Source organism: Rana temporaria, chromosome 4 (genome assembly GCF_905171775.1).
Source record: "Rana temporaria chromosome 4, aRanTem1.1, whole genome shotgun sequence".
NCBI lineage: Eukaryota > Metazoa > Chordata > Amphibia > Anura > Ranidae > Rana > Rana temporaria.
Genome location: NC_053492.1, coordinates 116,102,207 through 116,114,733, shown reverse-complemented (window position 1 = coordinate 116,114,733; position 12,527 = coordinate 116,102,207).

The window sequence follows — 12,527 nt, the reverse complement described above, 5'->3', positions numbered from 1 at the left end:
AAAGATGGTATCCTTAAGTTGTGGAGTAATATTTGTACCACCTTCTCAGATAAAAATATGATACAAAGCCCATTTTTCTTGGCTAACTGTATGGAAGCAACTGCAGCCTCATGGAATTCAGAGATGGGATCTGGAGGAAAGGGAGTGGAAGCACCTCTGCATTCTGAATCAGCAATTATGGCTTGCCTATAAATATAGACATATGGCTGAGATTTCTACCCTAGGCAATGCCAAGGAAGGGTTTACCCCTGAAGAAGTTAAGGAAGAATCAGAGGAAGACTGTGACTCAAATAGAGCTGTTACTGTGGGGCCCCCTGCAGTGTTAGTGGATCACAAGCTGGCCAAGCCCACGCATCTGCTGCCCTTGTGCTTATGATCTGCAATACTAGAACAGTGAGACACTGTCCACAAGGTTACTCACAATTCGGCTGCTGAAGAAGGAAGGGTTAATGCCATGGTTATTGGTAAGGCAGCAGGAAGAGATTTGATGGGAAGGCAACAGGGTCTGCACGTGCCAAGAGTAAATGGTGTGTGCATGTGCAGTATGCCCACCATAGAGGACCTTGCAAAAGAAGCAGAAGTGTGACAAGCCTGCTCGGCCACATAAGCACCAAATTTAAAAACTCCTGTTGTCCAACCAAATGTGTTATGTTCTGATGCCATTGAATTAACCTCTTGCAGGGCAACTGAACAGTATGCACCAATCAGGTTCTTTGTAAAAAAAAAAAAAAAAAAAGCATGAGAAAAAGCTTAACTCGCCACAGCTAATGTCCAGCGAATGCCCTATGCCCCCCTACCTCCAAGGTACATCAGGGGATAGAGAGACAGGATCCAGGGAGCATACTGCTCCCTCCAGTATTCACCCCTCTGGTCAGTATACCCCCAAGGGGTCTTCAAGAAGAGAGCTCCACCAGGTGGGTGTACCGCAGCCCAGAACCTGTAAAAACACTTTTTGGCTGACTCAACACCTTGCACTATAGGTACTTAGGCAAGCGACTAATGCAGAGTACAAAGACACTTTACAGTCCAGCATTGCTTCCTGTTCCCAGCAGCATCCATGTTTGGCTTCTGTGGCAGAGCTTAGGATCAACAGATCTGGGAAGAAACAAAATGAGTTCCTTCTGGCTCTTCAGCACCTGAAGAAACTTGCTAAATGAAAAATAAATCTTGATAAAAAATACATGTACGTTATAAAGGGTTTTTCTTCTCTCAGCGTAGAGAGGATGACTGTTCTGTGTTCTCCTAGGACAGTAGCAAAAAAAACGAAGGCATGCTGGGTGTGGAGGGTTTTTATTGGACTGTCCTTACAGCTTTGTTTTAGCAGTGTCTAATCTTCTGCAGGCAGCATCATAACCCAATGTACCTGATTTATTTAATTATGTGTCCTGTACTGTATGATAAAGAAATATCATTTTTTGATACCCCATAATATTACATAACATTACTATATTAGCTGTGTTCATTTATATTATTTTAGTATTTTGAAGTGTGTATGTAGGTTTCGTTGTGTAAAATGTTCTCTTTTTATGTGATATGTATTTTTTTTTATTGTGTGCTATTTAAGTACAGAGGTATAGCTAATAAAGATAAAAATGTTAGCGTTCCTTACTGCAAATATTTGTCATATGATTTCTGTAATTCAAACCTATTTTACATGAAACGTATGAGAAATGTTCCAGCTTCCTGAATGCCTTTGGAGCATAATTGTAGTAAGTTATCATGATGTTTATTGTATAAAACAGCAGCTCACAGCAGCAGCAGTCCATTGATTTTTTTAGTCCTCAAAACGTAATGACCAGTGATTATCTGCCTTTTACCAAGCATTTCTTACTAAGGACACTCTTGAATGTAGTCTCAAATTTTTAAATGTAACATAAATGCTGAAAACTTTTTCTGTGCACCTTTTTTGGATATGTTTTGGATGTCTTGACTAAAAAGTGCCTGGAGTTGGCAGTCTGTAAATTTTGTTTTCTTTTTTTTCCCAGGTGTTGACTATCTATATGCCATTCTGCAGCTTTTGGCCGCCTCGCTTACTATAGCCTTCCTTTATTTTTACTATTCCTTCTGCCTGTACTAATATAAAAGCACTGTTATTTGTGCCATTCAAATCTATTGCAACTCCCAGCAAGTAGTTGCCTATTTCTATTGTGGCAATTTTTTGCTTGCAGCAGGAGGCATTACAACAATTTCAGCATACTAGTGGCATCCAATGTCCTGTGTCGATTTGTAGAGTGGATTCTCTGCCTGCTGGTTAATGTACTGCTGCCCTTGCTCTTTATATCAGTACCTCTTTGTGGGTGTTATATAACTGACTTTCTGTCTTCCTCACTTAAAGTGTTTGTAAACCCTTACGTATACCCAGTGGCTGGCCTCAGGTGATACAACTGGATAAAACAAATCCTCCTACATACCTGTTTGGAGGGAACAGCTTTATACTCACTGACTTTCTCTTTTATCCCTTACATTCTTATACCTTATGCCTAAACACATGGCAAGTTTACCAAACAATGAAACCAATTATGTTAAATGAGAGTAACTGTAAAGCGAGTGTCAATTTTTTTGCTCCTGCAGTGGATAGCTATAATTACAAAAACATTAAGTTCTAAGGGAAAAGTCTTCAACGGTATATTGTAATAAAAGGCTGAAAGTCTTTAGCTACGAATCAAAAATAATTCGATTTTTTTTATATACTTACTGTAAAATCCCTCTCTCCAAGTTTATGGACAGGCACAGCTTCTCTTCATTCCTGACCATAGGGACGTCCCAAAGCAGCCTCTCAAAAAGGAGTGGGAAACACAAAAGCCACATATAAAACCTGCAACAGGCAACCCACCAAAAGAAACCCCCATAGGAGAAACCAGGAACCTCAAACAGCCGCCTCCAAAACTATGAGGCCAAAGGAAGCATCCAAGGATGCAAAAACATCAACCTTGTAAAATATGGTAAAAGTATGCACGGACGACCAGGTAGCCACCTTGCAAACCTGAGACATGGAAGCCTAATGTTAGAACGTCCTAGTGGCACTAATCGCCCTGGTAGAGTGTTCTGTAATGGGGACAGGAGGAACCTGACACTTATTGACATAAGCCTGAACCATCTGCCTGATCCACTGAGAAATGGAGGTAGAGGCAGACGCCCTGACTATGTCCAAGGAGTGCAATGCCACCTCCTTAGGATGTGAGGGTTGGTGACAGAGAGAGGGCAGGACAATATATTCATTCAGATGAAAATTGGATACCACCTTCGGAAGGAAGGATGCAGACAGAAAACCCCTTTATCCCTATGTAAGACTAAATAAGGAGACTCACAGGACAAATCTTCCAGTTCCGACATGCGGCGCAAGGAGGTCACTGCGAACAAAAAAAGCAACCTTCTGAAAAAGCGTAAGCAAGGGAATCTATCTAATGTTCTCAAAAGGAGGCTTCTGAAGGACAGAAAGAACACGAGTCCCACAGTGGCAACGGAAAACACACACGCTCAGCTGTCAGTTAATTGCCAGTATTTCCTTTTCGTCAGTCCAGCCTACAGTCAGCACCTTCTGGCTATTTAAACTGCCTGGTTCATTTCTTCTGTGCCTTCACCTTGCTCAAACATATCTGAAGACTCTCTGTGGTGTGCCTGTTGAAGACTTGCCTGGCTGATGTCCCTTCTGGTTCCTGATCCTGTCTACTGCCTCCAACTACACTGATCTTTGGCTTCCTGAATTATTGGCTTGTTCTGACAACTTTCTTTGACTACTGTAACCTGGCTATGTTTTGACTACGTTTACTATTTGTACCATTTTTATCATTTTATTAAAAGGTGTGATTTTCACAGCATTTTCCGTCTGATTCATGGTACCTGACAGTAGACAAAGGCCATACATTCGGAAGATGCAGGCAATCCACCTAGTGCTAGTATTTTTTCCAGATTGAATGAGCAGGACCACTGCTTGAATCAGTTTGCCATATCGTTAGATGCTCCTGATTCACACGGCTAACCTGGATCCTCCTACAGTAGCTGTTCCAGTAAAACCTGTGTTGCAGGCCATCCCTGCTGCTGCTCCAGTCTCTGTCCAGGCACCTGCCTCGAATATGTCTGGTTCTGCTCCCCCAACGATTTGGGGGCGATCCAGTTCAATGCAGAGGGTTTCTCAACCAGGTTGGGATATACTTTGAGATGCTGCCCCAGGAATTCCCCATGGACTGAAGCAAAGTAGACTTCATTGCCTTGGCCTGGGCAAACCCTCTATGGGAGATGCAAAAACCCTGAGTTACCCTGAGTTTGTGGCTTCCTTTAAAAGAGTATTTGACATTCCCGCACGCTCCACTTCTGTTGCCAAGAGCCTCATGTCCATCAAACAGAGTACGCGAACTGTTGCTGATTATGCCCTTGAATTCCGTACTCTGGCAGCAGAGGTTGCTTGGAACAACGAGGCCCTTGTGGCTGCTTTTTCTCATGGTCTCTCAGATAACATCAAAGATAGCAGCCCCAGACATACCTACAGATCTGGAGAAGTTGATCACGTTTTCTATTCTCATTGACTCCAGACTCCAAGAGAGACCTTCTTTTAACCGGTTCCCAATCGGCTCACGGAGATATACTGTGGCAGAATGGCTCTCCTGGGCAAAATACCGTACATATACCGCTTTACCCAGGAGAAACCACTAGAGGGCACATGAGCACCCGCTGCACAGCGGAGAACCCGATGCGCATGGACGGCCACGTGCGATCACATAAATCCCCATGCTGTCAGAGGAGAGAAGACAGATTGTGTGTTTCTACAAAGTAGAAACAGCAATCTGTTATCTCTGCTAGTCACTCCCCACACAGTTAGAATACGGTGAGGGAACACACATTTAACCCCTTGATCGCCCCCTAGTGTTAACCCCTTCTCTGCCAGTGACGTTTATACAGTAATCAGAGCATATTTATAGCACCGATTGCTTTATAAATGCCAATGGTCCCAAAAATGTGTCAAAAGTCTCCGATCTGCCAGTTACAATGTTGAAATAACACTAAAAATCACAGATTACCGCCATTACTAGTAAAAAAAAATAGTAATAATAAAAACACCATAAAAATTCCATAAATCTTTCCGATAGTTTGTAGATGCTCTAACTTTTGCGCAAACCAATCAATATACGCTTATTACTTATTTTTTTTACCAAAAATATGTAGAATACATATTGGCCTAAACTGATGAATACATTTGTTTTTTAAAAACATTTTTTGGGGATATTTATTATAGCAAAAAGTAAAAAATATATATTTTTTTCAAAATTTACGTCTCTTTTTTTGTTTATAGTGCAAAAAAATTAAAACCGCAGAGGTGTTTAAATAGCACCAAAAGAAAACTCTATTTGTGGGGAAAAAAATTTTGTTTGGGTACAGCATTGCATGACTGCATAATTGTCAGTTAAAGCGACGCAGTGCCAAATTGTAAAAAGGGCTCTGGTCAGGAAAATCTTCCGGGTTAAAGTGGTTAACCACTTCAGCCCTGGAAGAATTGGCTGCTCAATGACCAGAGCATGTTTTGCAATTCGGCACTGCAACGCTTTAACCGACAATGGCACGGTCGTGTGACGTTGCACCCAAACAAAACTGACGTCCTTTTTTTCCCCCTCAAATAGAGATTTATTTTAGTGGTATTTGATCACCTCTGCGGGTGTCCGGCAGTCATCGCGACTGCTGGGCACTTGCATCGGCTCCAGGGACACGTGCGCCAGAGCCGATGTACAGCTGCACAGGGGGGGAAGCCTGCCACAGTATAACTGCGGTGGCTGATCCAGAAGCGGTTAAGGAGCACTTGGGGAAATCTCCTGTACATTTGGCTCCAAACGTTGCAGTCCCACCCTTGCCTCCCTCACCTCCTATGCCTCCTGGTACCAAGTCCACCAGTGAAGTAGAACCCATCTAGTTGGGCTTCACACCTCTCTCTGTGGAAGAGAGGGACTTTGGAAAGAGGGAGCGATTGTGCCTTTATTGAGGCCAGGCAGTCTTGTCCTACCCGTCCAGGAAACGCCTGCACCTTGAGGTCCAGTAGGGGAAAGTGGCTAAGGTCTTGTGCGCCTCTTCACTCTCCTCCTTGCCAGAGGAGTACTGCGAATTTAGCAATGTCTTTGACAAAGGTCAAGCCGGTAGTTTGCCTCCACACCGGCCGTATAATTGCGCAATTGACCTTCAACCTGGTGCCATGCTCCCTCATGGCCAAGTTTACCATTTGTCTGTCTCGGAGGATAAAGCCATAGAGGAGTATGTTGCCGATACACTTTCTCGAGGGTTCATCTGCAAATCCCCGTCTCCTGCTGGTGCTGGCTTATTTTTTGTGAAAAAGAGTGGTGAACTGAGAGCTTGTATCTATTATAGGGATCTCAATCACTTCACTATTTTGAATGAATAGTGTGAAGGAGACTAATAACGCCCCGCTTAAAAAATTGAGACGTAAGATGCAGGACTGCCAGCTGGTAGATGTTTGGAGGGTGCAACACCCAAAGATACGGGATTACATGTTTTTCTCCCCTCCCCACGGGATGTACTCTAGGCTGGACTACATTTTGATAAATCACAGGTTACTGGACAAAGTTACGGGGACCGGGATCAAAATTATGACTATCTCAGATCATGTCCCGATAAGGATGATAGTAAAATCCTCGGCTCAAATGGATCAACATCCCCCTTGGCACCTTAATGAAGATCTGATAAGAGATGAAGAAAGGGTAGGAAGGGTCGAAGAGGAACTTAAACAATTTTTCTTAGCTAATGACATGGAAGGGATCTCCAGTGCTACTCTATGGGAGATGCATAAAGCTTATATCAGAGGGATTTTAATCTTGGAGGGGGTGAGGGAGAAAAAAGAGAGAATGGCCAAACTCAATGCCTTGTTTAAAGAAATAGCGACTCTTGAACAAAAACATAAAGATCGGGGTCGAAAAGAGACGTATTTTATTCTAACGTTAAAGAGGGATGAACTCAAGGAGATTCTAGATCAAGAAGCAAATAAGAGTTTAAACAGTATATATAGCCAGAGAGAGATACCTATGGGGTAATAAGCCCAGTAAACATCTCGCCAAAATGGTTCAAAAAAAGAAAATGAGAAATTACATAGAGAAAATTAAGAAGAAAAATGGGGAGTTGGTTTATACTAATAAAAATATAGCAGAAACTTTCAAAAATTATTACGAAGAGGTGTATACGATTAGCCAGAATAGGTGGAAAAGGGGAGAAAAAGAGGCTAAAATTCAAACTTCTTAGAAGGGGCAGGACTTATGAAGATAGGAGACATCGATAGACTGAGCCTAGACAGACCAATAACTGAAGAAGAAATCAAAATTGCCTTGAAAAACACAGCGGGTGGGAAAAGCCCAGGACCTGACGGGTTTACCGTATTTTACTATAAAAAATTTAGTAATATTTTAATACCGAAATTGTGCAATTACTTTAATGGCCTCGGGGTAGAGTATGACATGAGTAAGGAAGCACTGGCAGCCGTAATTACATTAATTCTAAAAGAGGGGAAGGACGGCTCTTGCTGTTCAGGGTATCGGCCAATTTCATTATTAAATACAGACATAAAACTCTTTGCCAAAATTCTTGCGGAGCGTTTAAAAGAGTGTATACACCTACTGGTTCACCCGGATCAAGTAGGGTTCGTACCTGATAGAGAAGGCAAAGACAACGGGATAAGAGCACTTCTTTTACTCCAAAAAATAAGAGAGAATGAGTCCCCAGGTCTATTCCTGTCAGTAGATGCCGAAAAAGCATTTCACAGGGTAGACTGGGGACTCATGATCCTAACCCTCGAGGCGATGGGACTGGGGCAGAGATTTATTAGCTGGGTGAAAACACTATATCACACCCCCTCGGCAAAAATCAAAATCAATGGCACTCTATCGGAGTCCTTAGAAATGAAGAACGGCACAAGGCAGGGATGCACCCTCTCCCCCTTACTTTTTATTCTATCCCTAGCACCGTTATTAGCCACGATCCGCAGAGACCCCAGGATTAACGGGGTTAAAGTGGAGGAGGAGGAACATAAACTTTTGGCGTTTGCGGACGATATCCTCTTTTATGTGACCAACCCCCTAAATACAATCCCCAAGTTAACTAAGGTGTTAATTACTTTTTGGCGATATTTCGAATTTCAAGATTAATGTTACAAAGTCTGAAATTTTAAATATAAACTTAAATAAAAAGGATGAAAGGAGGTTGAAAGAGATCTGTCATTTCCCGTGGACACAAGAATTAAAATACCTGGGTATTAAGCTCGCTAATTCGGTGAAAAAGATCTATAAAATAAACTTCATCCCTCTCTTAAATGAGATTAAAAACGAGATTAAAAAAATAATTAATAGGCCCATATGCATGATAGGTCGCATTAACACGGTAAAAATGATCTTAGTACCTAAAATACTCTACAAATTCCAATTGATCTCGATAGCCCTACCGCAGCAATACCTTAGAATGCTGAATTCATTACTCTTGAATTACGTTTGGAAAAATAAAAAGCACAGGATTTCTCTCGCAATTTTAAAACAAGATACAAAAGGGGGGGATTTGGATTCCTGCACAATTTAGAGATTTAAATAATAAAGTTTTTGATTTAACACAAGACACTTTGAGAGCATGGGATAGGACTATGGCACAACTGGATATGAAATATAATTCTCCACTAATTGACTTAAAAGAAAACGCATATTTTGCACCAGGGGGAATTTTTTTTGGGGGGAATTGGTTTAAAAAAGGAAGTACACTTGGGGGACATAATAAAAGATGGTGAAATTATGACCTTTGAAGAATTGAAAGCATGAACCGACTGGTGGAAACTGGATAGGTGGCGGTATTCTCGGTTGCAGCATTTTGTCCGACACCTCCCCCGCCCTTTACGGACTGGGGAGGAGTTAACACCACTAGAGAAATTATGTAGAATAGAGAACTCAAGGGGCACTGTTTCAAAATTATACAAATTACTTATAAAGTTAGATGCACAGGGTGAACCCTATTTTGTTCAGAAATGGGAGGGGGAGTTGGGCACAGCTAGAGGGAAAAATACTTTTGAAAGGATGATGCAATTAACCCATTCGTCAGCGACCGACATGCGAACCGCCGAGTCGAATTATAAATGCATCTCTGGGTGGTACAATACCCCTGATAAAATTAGTAAATACAGAACGGATCAGCCCGCCGAGTGTTGGCGGGGCTGTCCAGAAAGGGGAACAATGGCACATCTGTGGTGGACCTGCCCTAAAATTCAAATGTACTGGGATCTTATCCTGAGGCAAATAAAAGAGATCACAGGAAACAAGATTAAAAAAGATCCCTGGGTAGTTCTCTTCCACGGTACCCACGAGGGTATTAAAAGATATAGGCAATCACTCACACCACATCTGCTAAACGCGGCAAAAAGGCTCATACCCAGAAAGTGGCAGGAGGTTGAATGCCCGCAGGTATGGGAATGGATTGATGCCGTCGAGGAAACCTATAGGATGGAAGAACTAAAGGATAGGGTAGTGGAGAGGAACAAGGAAAGTAGGGAAAAATGGAAAAAGTGGCGAGAGTACAAGAAAACGTGGAGTTATGTGGAAAAATTGAGAGTAGGCCGTTGAAACATGGGGAGAATATGGGGACTTAGATCCAGTTAATGGTGCGATCTTTACGAGTGGTTAAGCTCAAAATGCCCAATATAAGAGTGAAAAACATTTACGTAAACAACTAAACTATAACGGTTATAGTGTCCCGAGAGCCTGGGGGTGCGGGGGGAGGGAGGGGGCAAATATATATGTCTGTCGGGAGGGCTTAAAGTTAGCTCGTCTTTTGTTATGGAAAGGCACATGATTTTTCGTTAAAAAAAATAAATATATAATATATAACAACAAACAAGGCAATAAACAAATCAGAACTCTACAGATGATGCGATATTGCAAACGGAGACGATGGCAAGCATTCGACCATGAGCTGGTCTCCAGTACCCGGTTGGAAGCTGAATGAAGGAAATAGGTAGAGGGCGCTAGACCACACAGTGCTAAACCAATAAATGCGATCATAAATAATAAGATACAAAATAAAGTGAACTAGTAGAAAATATTCATATTATATAATGTCTCTGTGTCATAGATGACCTCTATGGCATAAAGTCCCAATAACAGGTGAATGATAAGTAGATTGTTGAATCCTCTTATTTGCTGTGATCTTGCTTAAGTGAAAATAAAGTGCCACCACCACACTTGAATCTTCTTTTACACCCAAAATGTGCTGAAGAAAATGGATGCGCTAACCAGAAGACGTTTAACCAACGAAACGTACGTCGGAGGTGGTATCTGGTCACGTGACGTGCTCTCTGACCTGTGGAGCTAGCAGCCGGGAACTCAAGGTTGTGCTACGGCGGTGGCGGCGATCACTGACGACCCTAAATTTTGTACCGCTATTTGCGTTGACACGTCTGCAGCCCCAGTGCTGGGTAGGCACCAATACAGTAAGAGGCCGTTTGGCTTTTCCTATGTTTTTATGAGTATTTTTTATTAAAGCAATATTACGCTATTGGTTCTTTCCCTGGTTATTTTCACATATCCATATCTGGTAACGCCTGGGAACGAGGTTATACATCTATTTTCCTGTCTACATGTGTGCAGGCACAATCCTATCTTTTTCATTAAAGTAGTCAACTTGTTCTGGTAAGCGCATCCATTTTCTTCAGCACATTTTGGGTGTAAAATAAGATTCAAGTGTGGTGGTGGCACTTTATTTTCACTTGAGCAAGATCACAGCAAATAAGAGGATTCAACAATCTACTTATCATTCACCTGTTATTGGGACTTTATGCCATAGAGGTCATCTATGACAAAGAGACATTATATAATATGAATATTTTCTACTAGTTCACTTTATTTTGTATCTTATTATTTATGATCGCATTTATTGGTTTAGCACTGTGTGGTCTAGCGCCCTCTACCTATTTCCTTCAACTATTGCAATCAGTATTGTATATGAGGAGCAGCTTTTTGTATTCTTAAGGTTTAATTTTAGTATTTATTGTTTGGCGCTGAATTTCACTTTTCTCACTATTAAGAATGCTTATCTGAATCCATTGATTACGAAATCATTTGACCGCCTCAAGGGAGCAATGGTTTTCACGAAGCTCGATCTGAGAAGGGCATACAATCTCATGAGGATCAAGGAGGGCAATGAATGGAAAACTGCGTTTAATACCCGGACAGGAAATTATGAATACTTCATAATGTCTTTTGGTCTTTGCAACGCCCCTGCATTTTTTTAGGAATTCATCAACGATGTCCTCTGAGATATGTTGCAGCAATATGTGGTGGTTTATCTCGACTATGTCCTCATATATTCTAAATCCCTAGAGAGCCACCACACAGATGTCTCCTGTGTGCTACAGGAGGTTGAAAGGTTACCTGTATTGTAAGTTGGAGAAGTGTGACATTTCTGGGTTACGTCATTTCTACCGCTGGTTTTTCGATGGACCAAGAGTTCTACAGTGGCCTCGACCCGTAGGTCTACATCCGCTACAACGTTTTCTTGGCTTTGCCAATAATTATCAGAAATGCAGTTGAAATTTCTCTTCTCTGGTTAAACCCCTGACTGATATGACCAGAAAGCATGGTAATCCACAGAATTGGTCTTCGGATTACATTAAAGCCTTTGAGTCTCTCAAGGCTGCCTTTGTTTCAGCTCCTGTGCTGGCACATCCTGATCCTACGTTACCCTTCATCCTTGAGGTTGATGCATCCGAGACTGGAGTTGGTGACCTTTTGTCTCAACGTCCTACCTATGAGAGCGATATGCATCCTTGTGGCTGCTTTTCTAAGAAATTGTCTCCTGCAGGTGCAATTACAAAATTGGGAACAGAGAATTGTTAGCTATCATTTCAGCTCTGAAAGAATGTAGGCATCTCTTCGAAGGTGCCACTGTGCCAGTCCTCCTTTTGACTGACCATAAGAATCTCACATTCTTGTCTGAGGCAAAATGCTTATCTCCCAGAAGGGCGCGATGGGCTCTTTTTTTTGTCAAGCTTTCATTACATAGTCTCATTCTTACCCATGACTAAGACTGTAAAGGCTGACGCATTGTCGCAAAAGTTTTCCTCCGCTTCCAAGATGAAGTCGGTTCCTGCTCCTGTGATACCTTTTGATCATATTCTGGCCACTATTTGTACTAGTCACACTTCACCTTTGGGTGACATAATTCTTGCCACTCAGATTCATTTTCCTCCCGAGAAACCTGGTGACCGCTACTTTTTCCCTGAGAATCTCTGCACCGCTTTTCTCCACACTTATCATTCTCAAAGGCAGCTGGCCACCCAGGGAGAAATCAACTAATTTGGGCTATTTCTCAACCATTCTGGTGGCCCAGTCTCTGCGCTGATGTGACCACCTTCATAGCTGCTTGTTTCATGTGTGCTCTATGTAAGACACCATAATACCTTCCATTGAGCCCCCTACAATCCATACCCAATGGAGAGAAGCCTTGGACCCACCTGTCTATGGATTTTATTGTGGAGTTACCTTACTCCCAGGGCAACACAGTTATTC